This window comes from Canis lupus, chromosome 12 (assembly GCF_003254725.2).
Source record: "Canis lupus dingo isolate Sandy chromosome 12, ASM325472v2, whole genome shotgun sequence".
Classification (NCBI taxonomy): domain Eukaryota; kingdom Metazoa; phylum Chordata; class Mammalia; order Carnivora; family Canidae; genus Canis; species Canis lupus.
The window spans coordinates 68,227,253-68,240,236 of NC_064254.1; the positions used below are offsets into that span (position 1 = coordinate 68,227,253).

General features: G+C 33.4%; 1 protein-coding gene across 5 annotated transcripts in view; it reads right to left on the minus strand.

Annotated features, from left to right (window-relative positions):
• Positions 1–12,984, minus strand: part of REV3L (REV3 like, DNA directed polymerase zeta catalytic subunit) — a 177,297-nt gene that overhangs the window by 158,284 nt on the left and 6,029 nt on the right. Inside the window, exon 1 of one of the 5 annotated variants that reach the window (XM_025444799.3) lies at positions 9,175–9,302. The exons of the other annotated variants lie outside the window; for them this stretch is intronic. The gene's annotated coding sequence lies outside the window, so the exon portion shown is untranslated. Of the gene's footprint in view, positions 1–9,174; positions 9,303–12,984 lie in introns of those variants that run through there. 5 annotated transcript variants of the gene reach the window in all.

A 12,984-nucleotide genomic window follows, 5' to 3' on the forward strand; every position in this document is an offset into this window, starting at 1 on the left:
CAAAAGGTATAAATAAATAAGCAAATATTGGAGAAAAAGGAAATATATAATATCCAAATAGTCCAAAAGAGGAAAAACAAATCAAAGAACAGAGACAATAGAAAACAGCTAGCTCAGTGATAAATTTTTAGTCCAATCATATTACCAATTGCATTAAATGTAAACAATCTTAACACAAATGAAAGATAAAGATTATTAGACTAAATGAGTAACTCCAACGATACGCTTTCTACAAAGGAAATCCATATAAAAACATAAATGAGTTGAAAGGAAAAGAACAAAAAAAGATATTTTGGGAGGCAATTCTCCATGGGTCTCTGTTGTGGTAGCAGTTTTTGAACCTCCTTCTAAGTACTTTAACCTGAAACCATCTCCCATCTGCAGTTCTTCCTTATTAATAGTGAATAATATGGAGATCCAGGAATCTCATGTCTACTGCCAGGATCTATGAAATTTCTGACAAATTAACTCGTTAGCTTGCAAGAAGGTAAAATTTCAGGCCCTTCAAATTCTTGATGTATTCTGGGGCACCTAGGTGGCTCAGTGGTTGAGCATCTGCCTTTGGCTCAGGTTGTGATCCTGGGATTGAGTTCTACATCGGGCTCCCTGCAGGGAGCCTGCTTCTCCCTCTGCCTGTGTCTCTGCCTCTCTGTCTCTCTCATGAATAAATAAATAAAATCTTAAAAATAAAATCTTGATATATCCTGTTAACATTAATATAAAAAAAAAGCTGGAATGGCTATACTAACAACAGACAAGGAAGATTTCAGAATAAGGAATATTACAGGGATAAAGAGGCCACCTCACCACCAAGAAGACATAATAATTCTAAATATATAAGGCCCTAACAAAACTTCAAAATACATGAAGCAAAAACAGACAGAACTAAAACAGAGACAGACAAATCCACAAGGTGGAGAATTCAACACATCTCTCTCAATCTTTGCTGAAACAAGAAGATGATAAAGATATGGGAAAATTCAACTTTACTATGAGAGAAAACATACAAACTCATAATGAGATATCATTTATACCTGTAAGAAGTAATTTAGAACTTAAGAAGTCTGACAATTCTAAATGTTGGTGACAATGTAGAGCATCAGAACTCTCACACTCTGCTGGTGGGAATACAGTTTGGTAGAACCTCTTTAGAAAATAATTTGGCATTACTTAGTAAAGGAGAGGTATGCACACTCTACCCTCAGCAATTCTACCCCTAGTATAAACTTATAAATTTTTACAGACATGCACAACAGTTTTCATAACAGCATTGTTTGTAACTGGGGATAAAGAACAGGAAACAACTCAAATGTCCAAAGACAGGCGAATGAAAAAATAAAATTATGGTATTTCATACAATGGAATACTATATAACAGTGAAAATGAATGAACTACAGCTATATAATTCCACATGGATGATGTCCAAAAAACAATGTTGGGAGGAAAAAAAAAAAAATCACAGAACAAGCATAAGTTCCAAAAAGATAAAACTAAACAATATAATGTTTAGGGATATATATATACACATGAGGTAAAACTGTAAGGAAAAGCAAAGAAATGATTAACCAAAATTATTAGATAGGAGAGGAGGAAGCAATCAAATACTTCAAAGATATCTGTAATAGTCTATGTCTTACCCTAAGTATTAAAACTGATATATTCTATTGTTATATTCTTTACATATATTAATCTATATTATACATAGAGAGTATCTATATGACATATTTATAATTTGAAATGCTTACAAAGAATAAGCAATAAACACAGATTCACTCAGCAAAATATTAAGAACAAGCCAAAAAAAATCATGAAATACAAATATAACACATTAGGCCCAACTAAACATTCAGACTCACATAACTTATAAAAGCCACTTGGTTTTATAACCAAGTGGATATAAAACATGAAACAATGTGCAAGCAAAGCAGTGTGAGGTAGTTTCTTTTCATCAGGAGTCTTCACAGCAATTCAGGGGATATTCCCTTTGGCCTTCCTCAGGTAACAGGTAAGTACAAGAGGATGAGATCATGAGGACTGGTGCCATAACTATCCTAGCTTAGGAATACCAAATAGCAACAACTATCTCCAGTCCGATGGACAGTTTCCTAAGCCACAAAACAGACTTGGTTAAGAGTTATCACACCCAGGGAATGTTTTACACCTAAAAACTTAAACCCATGGAGCATAGTTCTCTCCATTCTGGATGTTAAATTAGTTTCCATCATTGATAAAATCACCGAAGTCCTAAGGGCCTTTACAATCTGGAGACTTTCAAATAATGAATGCTCTGGTCAAAAACAAAACAAAAAATGGGGACACCTGGATGGCTCAGTGCATGTGCTGTCAAATAAATAAAATCTTTTAAAAATTACAGAATAGAAAATAAATGAAAACAGAAACATCATCTCATATTATGCAGGAATAAGTTTTCTTCCACATGACAGAAAGGATGTGCAGTAAGAACAGGGGAAAAACTTAAACCTCAACCCAGGAGAGGCATACATGATGAATGCTTTTATCTAAGTGGGCTGTGCACAATTATTAATTCTAAGTATCTGGAAGGGTGATTCTATCAGCTTAGCAGTGGAAAACAAAGACAACTAAGTAGACTTTCCATACTCTGCCTCCTGGCAAATACCAAGAACGGATAAATAGCCTCTTGTTCATAGATGGATAAGCATGGGACCTATACATTCAGCAGAATGGATAAAACATCTTAAATTGTCAATGAAAAGAATCTGTGATAATTTACATTAAGAAAAAGAAGAAATAAAAAAAGAAAAAGAAGAAATGTAGAAAGTATCTGCTGTGTGTCTCAGGAAGAGACAAGAAAATTAATTTCCTATAAAGCATCTTTTATAAGGAAAGATACTAATTAAAAAGACCAGGAACAAATAAAAACATAATAGACATATGCAGAGTAAGATATAAACCTATGGAACTCTAAGAGGTAAGAAAAAAGAAAGGAATAAACAACAAAAATAAATTCCACTAGTGATAAAAAAGAAAAGACTCAATATTGCAAAAACCTATCAGTAATGTAGAAGATGAAAATAAAAATGTTCACCAAGAATGCAAAAAGACAAAGTTAAAAATAAGAAGGAAAACAGGTATAAAAAAGAAATGTGAACCAATCCACCAATAACAAGTAATTAAAAAAAAAAAAAGCCTTAACAAATGAAAGCAATATTCAAAGGTATAATAGAAGAAATATCCCAAAATAAAAAGCACCAGCATCTCTACATCAAAAGAACCTTCTTGTCTCAAAGTAAAAGAGACCAGAATAATGGTCAGAGAATTGTAAAGGGAAAGTCTGGGACTTTCATATTGAGCCATGCTGTCATTAACACATGCAGGCAACAAAAAGCCATTTTCAGATATTCAAGGACTCAGAAAAAAGTAATCCACATGAATATCTCCCAAAAAATAGTACCTGAAAACATATTTGTGGCAAAAGAAGGAAATTTAAATTGGAACTCAAGAATGGGTATAAGAGGTATGGTATAAACAGATTTGTGGTAGTACTCCATATCAAATTAATATGTAGAGCGGAGTCCAAATTGTTCTACTGAAATTTAATACAGAAGCTTAATTTTTTTTTGAAAGAGGAGATACACAATTTAAAATAATCAAAATTTATAAGTTAGTCTTAAAGATTAACTTGGGAAGCTGAGAGTGTAAAAAAAAAAAAGCTAAATTCCTTGTATTTCATAAAAGAATATTTTTATTTGTTCTTAAATTTTTAAATTACAACTACATTTCTATATATATGCTTTTAAGATGATTTCTGATCTGTTTTTTTAAAATCTATACTGCAAACAGCAGAGTAAAACAAAATTATTAGAAAATATAACATTATAGGAATAAAAATCAAGCATATCAATTATAACAAATTTTTATTGTCTAAAACCTTTCTATTGGAAAGAGCCTCAGATGGGGTTAAAAAAATGAAATGACATAAAGAAAGGTTAAAAATAGTGACAGGCAATGATAGTATCATGGAAATAATAATACTAAGAGGAAACAGGAATAACTACTTTTATGTGGGACAAGAAGTAAGATTCAAGAGAAAAAAGAATTAAAGGGTCTCTTTAAATTGAAATAAAGATGTTTATAGAGTTACTCAAATATAGTCCAAGACCTAGCTAGCTGTTACAGGTCTAGAACAAGGTAAGTATAAAACTTGGAAGCAAGCATTTAGAATACTCTTACAGCAATTTGGCAGAGGAATTGTATATCTGTTTAATACAATAATAATAATAATAATAATAATAATAAAAGCTTGTATTTCGCTTATTGGTTTTTCTTTGTTTTATTTTTCTAGTAATTCACTTCTAATGTATTTTATTAAAAGTATCAGGAAAAAGCTAGATTCTTTACCACAAATAGTTTGAAAAGCACAGCCATAAGAGATCTGTTATGAAGTTTTATGTGCCAAATAACTCAACATCAAAATATACAAAGTTAAAACAATGAAAGATGCAAGGTAAAAATGAAGAACAAAATAAAGTGGGAAGCAATTTCATTCCATGACATATTACATAAAAAAAATAAGTGCACAGAGGATAAAAACAAATTATGAAATGTCAAATTTTCTTTAGGAAGTGATATATTACAAGACACCCCATAAGTTTAACATCAGCTTTTCAGAAGGGAAAATTACTGTATTAAATGTATACATTGTAAGATGTATTACAACCTCAGAAATGTTAAAATTTCTTTTAGTCAAGGAAATAGTATGTCCACAATTTATCAAATAAATGAAAAACTTTTTTTTTTTTTACTGTATAGTTGACATACAATATTATACTAGTTTCAGGTACACAACAGTGATTGAACAATTATATACATTATGAAATGCTATCATTTAATTATTGTTACCATCTGGAAAACTTTTTAATTATCAATGAAACATTTATAAAGATATTGATGAGATAACAGACCCTAAAGAACACTTCAACAACTTTGAAAAATTAAAACTAAAGCATGGCAAAAACTGGTATTCTACCATTCCCCACTAGAGATCACTTAAGGATTTCTGTTTGTTTTTGGATGCTGCTGGGCAGAATTATGTATGAAGTAAGGGCTTGCCAACTTTAAAAACTTATGAAAACTACATTAAAAGACTCAAAACACACTCATCTCTACAGCCTTGTGGTTTTCTAATCCCCTTTTATACAGAAGGGGTGGGGTGGGAAATCAAAGTATTTCACAATGTTAGATGCCGCACAGGAGGTCACAGATGCTTTTGCTACCTTCTTCCTAGCTCCCTACCACCTTACCAAAAATGTAGGACATTGTTTGGATTGTGGGCAGAATTACTGCCTTCTCAAAAAAGGTCAGAGTCCGTTGTTTTTCCTCTGTTTGGCCCACTGGGTAAAGGCTAGCCTAACCTAGGCACCCTAATACAGCTATCTGGTTGATTAGGTAAATGAAGCCATCCTAGACCAACCAGCTTCCAGCTGACCTCTTGGCTGAATAGGTGAAGAGTTATATATGAGTTAGAGCACTGCTTGAACCACTACTACCATATATGTATGTGTTGTATATATTGCGCACACGTGCGCACGCGCACACACACACAAACTAAACTAGACAAGACTCAGAGCAACAGGATTCACCAGTTATCCTAATAATACAAAGTTTTTTTCCACCTATGCTACACGGTCTATTCATCTTAAAATAACCCCAAGAGGGGTGGTGGTCTCAGGATAGAACACAACTTGAGAAGAAAAAAGTAAACAAAAGATAAGATCCTTCTGAAACTATTCATTTTAAGTCACAGCACTTTAAAAGTTCTCTAAATAAGTGATAGTATCTTTTTCTTCCACTCTCATACCCAATATTTAAAACTCAACTAAATGTGATCTAAAGTCTCATTTGAGATATAAAAGTTCTTTATAAAATGAAAAAATATTTAAATAAAATGTATTTACCATAACAATAAACAAACTGGGAAAAATATTCAAAGTCAATGCATAGAGACCAATTTTCTTATTACATGAAGAGCTCCTTGGAATCAATAAACAAAAGACCCAAAAAAGTGAATAAAAGATAAACATGTAGTACACTGAAAGGGAAGTACAAATGGCTCTCGAGCATATGGAAAGACACTATATTTCACTTGTAATAAATAAATGCAAATTAACTACACAGCGATCCATGTTTTTATCTATTAGATTGGCAAAGATCAAAACATTTGAGAACATAATCTTGGTGAAGAGATGGAAAAAGTCTCATATTGCTGGTGGGAGTACAGATCAAAACAACCTCTGTGTTACACTTTTCCTTCTCTTGAAGATATTCTTGTAAGACATTTCAAAATATAGTACGCAAGATATATTTTGTCTTGTGTGGGCTGTTGGTCATTTTCAGAAAACTGCTCTAATTGCCTGCTTTTATAGAATTCTATTCATATAACAGAGCAGATAGGTAGGGAAGTTTAAGAAACTTGGATGATGAACATAGTAATCTTGTTCCATCTGCTGCCCACCTGATACCTTATTGTGCACTTAGTGAGTGCTCAGTATATATTTGTTGATTAAATGGGACCAGGAATAATGCTGAGCAACGATGAGAATGGAATAAAACAAGAACAAGGGATTAGCTAAATTTATCTGAATTATTGAATAAATTTTTAAACACTATCTTTTTCAAGGGTAAGGCACTGACACAGTGACAAATGTTTCCTGAACATGAGTCAGCTGGCAACAGTGGTATAGATTATTACAATAATGAGTCACATACTCTTAGGAAACCTCTTCCACACTGCTCTGGGCTTGGCCATGTGATATGCTTTGGCCCATGGGACAAGATAAAATATATGGGGCTTGCCTTCACTTGCTGCTTCCGTAAACCCTACTGCTGCCTCCAGCTGAAGGCTAGCCTGCGGGAGACACATGGCCAAAGCTCGCACCAATACCCATACATATGAATGAAGCCATCCTAGACCAACCAGCTTCCACATAAGCACCACGTAAGCAGCCCAGCCAGCAGCAGGGGCAAAACTGCTTACTTGAGCCCATCCCAGAATCATACGCTAACAAATAGTTTATTTTATACCACTATGTTTTGGGAAGGTTTGTCATGCAAAAACCGATACGAGTGGATAGGGGAATAGGATTGGTGGTGATAAAGGAAAATTTATGTTTTACCTGTTTGTTAAATTTCACAATGAGAATATATGCTACTTGTTTAACCAAACTAAACTTATAGAGATATTTTATATCCGACTGATATTAGAGTCAAGTCCCACTATCACCTTAGGAACACATATACATAAAACAAAACAATCCAGTCCAAATGGGAACATGAATTTGAGAGGAGACATTAATATTGCTCAGGAAATAAAAGGGTCAGTACAGAGTAGCAGGGTATACTATAATACACACACAAAAAAGTGAGTAAGTATGTATTCATGGTCACGGTCATGTCTCAGTAACAGCCATTATCAAATTCCAAAGTGTTAGGTCACATACATCTGAGATTTTGCTTTCCTACTTCTTCTGTTTAGGCTAATACACATTCCCTCATTTTAAACCTCACATGCTATGAGGTAAATATATGCTGAATAACTTTAGGCAAAAGTTAATTAACCTCTCCAAGCCTCATTTCCTCAACTGTAAAATGGGGATAATAGTACCCATTTTATAGAGCTGTAAAAATTAAAATACGTAGAACTGGGCACATAGTAAAGGGTCAATAAATGGCCTATAATCTGTTAATAGAATGATTTAAAAGTAATGTCTTTTGACTGACCTGGTTTCTATTTTAAAATCATTAAGCATCATCAACAAAGGTGTGATTCATCAAAATTAATTTAAAAATCTTTCTAATGACTTCATGAAAAAAGTTAAAAGACAATGTTGTTAAAAACCAAAACAAAACATACATATAGGGAAAATATGAAGAAATTGAAACTCCAGGCAATAATGAATTCACCTGGCCCACATTCCACAATCCTAAATAGGTTTAAAAACCAAAAGCTTCAATTTTTGTGTTTTATGAATTCACAAGAGGCAAAAACAAGAGAGCAATAAATCCTATTGTCACTTTTGTGACCTCTGGCACACATACTTTCAATTCTTTCTACCACCATCTTTAATAAAGGCGGCACTGCTGAAGGCTTTGGAAAACAAGGCTCTTTCTGAAGAAATAAACATAACCTAATCTGCAGTATTGGAAAATTTTAGTTATTCCTTGGATCAATGGCTTAACATTGCCTCTTAAACAGGTTAATTACCTAGCCTGAAGACATATGAGTTAGTGACCAACAACAAAAAGCTTTATACCACAATGTGCAGGTATTTTCGTTTGCTCTATTGTGAATAATTAATAAATGCTAAAAAAATTCCATTTTTCATTTCAATTCAATTATTTTAAAGAGTGCTTAGTATATGTGAAATAATGTGGCAGATTCTGGAGTTAGAAGGGTAAAGAAAGTAACACATATTGATATCATGCCACACATTTGCTGATTATTGTTTAATCATAATAATCCAATGAGGTAAAACTTATTACCATGTCGGATTCCCTGCATGGAGCCTGCTTCTCCCTCTGCCTGTGTTTCTGCCTCTCTCTCTGTGTGTCTCTCATTAATAAATAAATATAATCTTTAAAAAAAAAACTCATTTTAGGAACATCTGGGTGGCTCAGCCAGTTAAGCGTCTGCCTTCTGCTCAGGTCTTGATCCTGGGGCCTGGGATGGAGCCCTGCCCTTCTAAGTGGGAGTCTGCCTCGTCCCCTGCTCATGCTCTCTCTCTCTCAAATAAATAAAATCTTTTAAAAAACAAAACAAAACTCATTTTACAGAGGAGGAAATTAAGGCTCAAAGAAGTAAAGTAACTTGACCAGAGTCTCTCAGCAAAAGACAGTGTAGGAGGGTATGGAGCAGGGGCAGGGAAGCACACAGGGCAGTGCCATGTGACTATCCCTACAGGCAAACACAACACTAAGTGTAGTTAAGTCCTTCATCAGCAATGTGAAAGGGGGCTAAGACTATGAGAAGCCAAAGAGATAACCTTTTGGGAATGGGCAGAGGAGTCACAAAAGGCTTTAAAGAGGTTAATATCTGAGTTGTTACTTTAAGGATGAGTAGGATTTATCAACTTCAATGCCAAGGCTTACCCCCAACCCCCCTCATCCCCAATATATTAACCAAAATAAATTACTTACTTGAAATTGAGAAAAACAATTTTGAGAGAAATCTTCCTCAGATATATTATTCCATAGTTTTAAAACAAATAATATGATGACTGTTTAATTTTTAGGTTGCTTTTATGTGGCTTGTCTTGGTTTTTATTCTGAAATGAAATTTAGATTAGTCATTTTCTTGTTCTGAGAAACTAAGAGTATGCCAACATGTTTTAACTTCACATTTTTTCACATATCAACATGTATTCTTACTTACAAAACCTTTCGTTTCACCATCTCAAACAAAACCTAATTTAATATATAAATTACTTTGAAGTGTAAATATATATGCAAAATAAGATATTTCTTTTAATTATTGTTATATTTCCTTGGTAATTGTAATAAATGGAAGAAAAATAGAAAACTCTCGGTATATTGTTACTTATTACACAAGCATTTTTGAGGTAACACGCTCTCTTTTATTGTTGGAGTCGTTTATATAGTAAATGCTCTCTCAGCCCAAAGAAAATTAAAAAACTACCCCCAAGGAAATGGACCTCAAGTTCTTAGTATTTCCCACAACTATGGTACTAAAAGAAAACATAATTGGACCAAAAAAACCCTAACATTTACAACAACAATTACCACTCTTTTTTTCACAGAATTTCTTTGCTAGGCATACATTCAATTTCTGCTGCAGAAAACAGTCCAGTTTGCCAATACTCATTAAGCAACAAAATAATTTTCATTGAAAAAAAATATTTAAAAAGCTACAGAGAACTGGAACACAGAAGGTCATCTGAAAAACTTAAAAAGAAATGACAAAAAAACAAACAAAAAAAAACAAACAAAAAAACCACCCACACACCAAAAGATTAAACAGACTTATTAAGAGGGTTTTATTTTTACTTATGATTTGTTTTATTCTCAAAAATGTATCTCCTTTATATTTAAACAGTGGAGTTTAATTGCCTAAGACACCTATCCTGCTTTATCTGTATCTTACCTGGAACCTATAAGTTAACACAATTTACCCAAAGTTTACCTTACCTCCCAATATTTCCTTTCTTATTTATTCTTATTATTTCTTATTATTATTGGTGTTAAAATGACAGCCAGGTACCAAAGTAATATACAACATACTATATCCCACATCTTAATAAGTTGCTAAGTATTTCTTTGAAATGTCTAGGGCTAATGACAATATCCTTTGAAATCTGTTTAACCCCAACCTCCTTAAACCTGAATCGATTTTCACTTTTTTTATTGAACAAATTCTCATCCAATCAAAAACAAGACAAGAGAAAATTATAGCACTAGAGGAACTTGAAAGATCTCCTGGCACATTCCCTTTCTCTTTGGAAAACTATATACGTTCAATCCTAGTATCAATTTTTGTTTATATCTGCCCTAAATTCCACTTGCTATACACTCTAGCCTTTGTTTTGTTTAAGGAAAGAACTACGGTCAACACAAAACAAATCCTGCTACAGCCTATCCTACAAGAAGATTCTAAGCACTACTGGACAGAGTATGACCTTAAAGATTTCTAAACTGTGTACGTGCAGGTCTTCTAATCATTCCTCTAAGATTCAGTACATTCACCTTTAAATTATCATCAATGTCTTCTTCCAATTCTTCCTCAGGTTTGGGGGGCCAGTGTGAAGCAGAGAGAGCTAAGAGTCATAGATCCTTAGTTTTCATACCTAGCCCACACAACCAACTATAGGACACAGGACAAATCCTTGCACTTTCTTATCTAGATTTCAGTTCTCTTTACATAAAATGAGAGGATTTGACCAGAACAGTGTTTCCCAACTTTTTCCATATTGTAAATAATATTTGTTCAGCACACAGACCAACAAAAGGACATTTAGAAGCATCAACATGGTACTTGGTAAAAAAAAATTTTTTTTAAATTATCATTTTCCTTATATAACTACAGAAGAAAATTAAAACTTAAGTGAGATTTTTAATAGTATGAATTTCAAATCCAACCTTTTTCACATAAGGAATAATATTTCAAAATAATAATGATGTTTATTTTTGTGGAATATACATGCACCATTAGGCAACCACCTTGCAGCAAGCTAAATGACACATCAGATGCACATGCCTAGGAGATCCAATACAGCAAATACAGAAATTCAGGCCTAGAACTGTGCTCCCCAGGGCAACCAACATCCCTGCCACCCTGTGCTCTCAATATCAGTGGGCTACACTCTGCACTGGGTGACATATTCCTCAGGCACTCGGAATATAAACTCCAGTAGTAGCTCCATGGTCCATTCTCCACAAGAGGCAGCTGCATACTCTGTGGCTAACTGAAGTAGATTCCAAGTAATAAAGCACCTCCTTTAATGGACTGAAGATATCAAAAGGAGCAGTAACTGTAAGTTATTGCTCATGATGTTATCTGCTTAAAGGAACCCACAGCCTTCCTTTAGCCTCCACTCCAGGGCCACCCTCCAGTGAGCCACATAACATCAACGGGAAGCTCTGAATCCGACCTCTAGCAAAATCTAAAATTAAACAGTACTGGAGTAATCATTTGATAATTGTTCACAACTATTAGTTTTTTTGCGTGTGTTTTTGTTCTTCTTTACCAATTCCTTCAAACACAACTTAAAACTTTGAATAGGTATTACATGCACATAGTAAAAAAATATCCCAAAATTACCAAACGATATACTAAAAAAAAAAACAAAAAAAAAGATTCAGTCTCCCACCTTTGTCCTTTAGGCCACCAGTTCCCCTCACTGAAGGCAACCACTGTCACCAAACTGTCATACATCCTTTGATATTTATACACACACACACGTACATATATATTTTATATATATATATATATATATAAAACACATGAATGGCAGCATACTATACCTCTTACACATTTTTCCCCCTCTTTAATATATCTTATACATGGCACAACAGGAGTGCACATAGTGTTGCTTCGTTACTTTAAGAGTTGCCTAGTATTCCATTGAATAGATATACCATTATTTACTTAACCACTCCCTTAACGGATTTATGTTTAGGTTATTTCCAGTTTTTTGCAATGACAAACAATGCTGCCACAAATTACAGGTTAACACGTACATAAAATATTTAAAGATAAAATCCTTGAATGAAATTGCCAGATCAAAATATATGTGTATCTTTAATTTTGAAAATGATTTCCAAATTGCTTTTCCATAGAAAAAGAACATTTTATATTCCCACCAGCAATATGAGAATGCCGATTTCCCCTTCCTTTCCTTCTCTCCAACTCTTACTATGTAATCAATTTTTCCTAATTTGATAAGTGGTAAATAGTATGTTGTAGATTGAATTTATATCTCCTTTATGAATAAAATTATACCCCTTTTCATATGAATTTTGCTCGTTTTTTTCTATTAGATTATTTTCTAGGAGCTCTTTGTATATTAAGAGGACATTAGTCCTTCATGAAAAGTATACAAGTTTTACTAGTCTGTGTCTTTTCACTTTATAATTTTCTTTCTCTATACTGAATTTTTTATATTGTGAGGATCTCTAACCTGGCTCCAGTTACTGTATACCTTGAAAGCTCTTTGCCATTCCCAGATTATACTAAAAATATTTATCCTATGTTGTTTTGTTCTCAAATTTAAACCTTCTGATTCACCTGGAAGTCAACTTTTTATTTTTCCAGATAATTAACAGGTTATCTCAACACTGTTTATTTTTCTTTCCATACTAAGAGGTACAGGTAGCATCCATTTTCATATAGTAAATTCTTATCTAGTTTAAGTCAGTTTCTAGCCTCCACTCTGTTTCATTGTTGCTATGAGCCAAAACCACACTACTTTTCAAAACATTTTAAAATTAAAA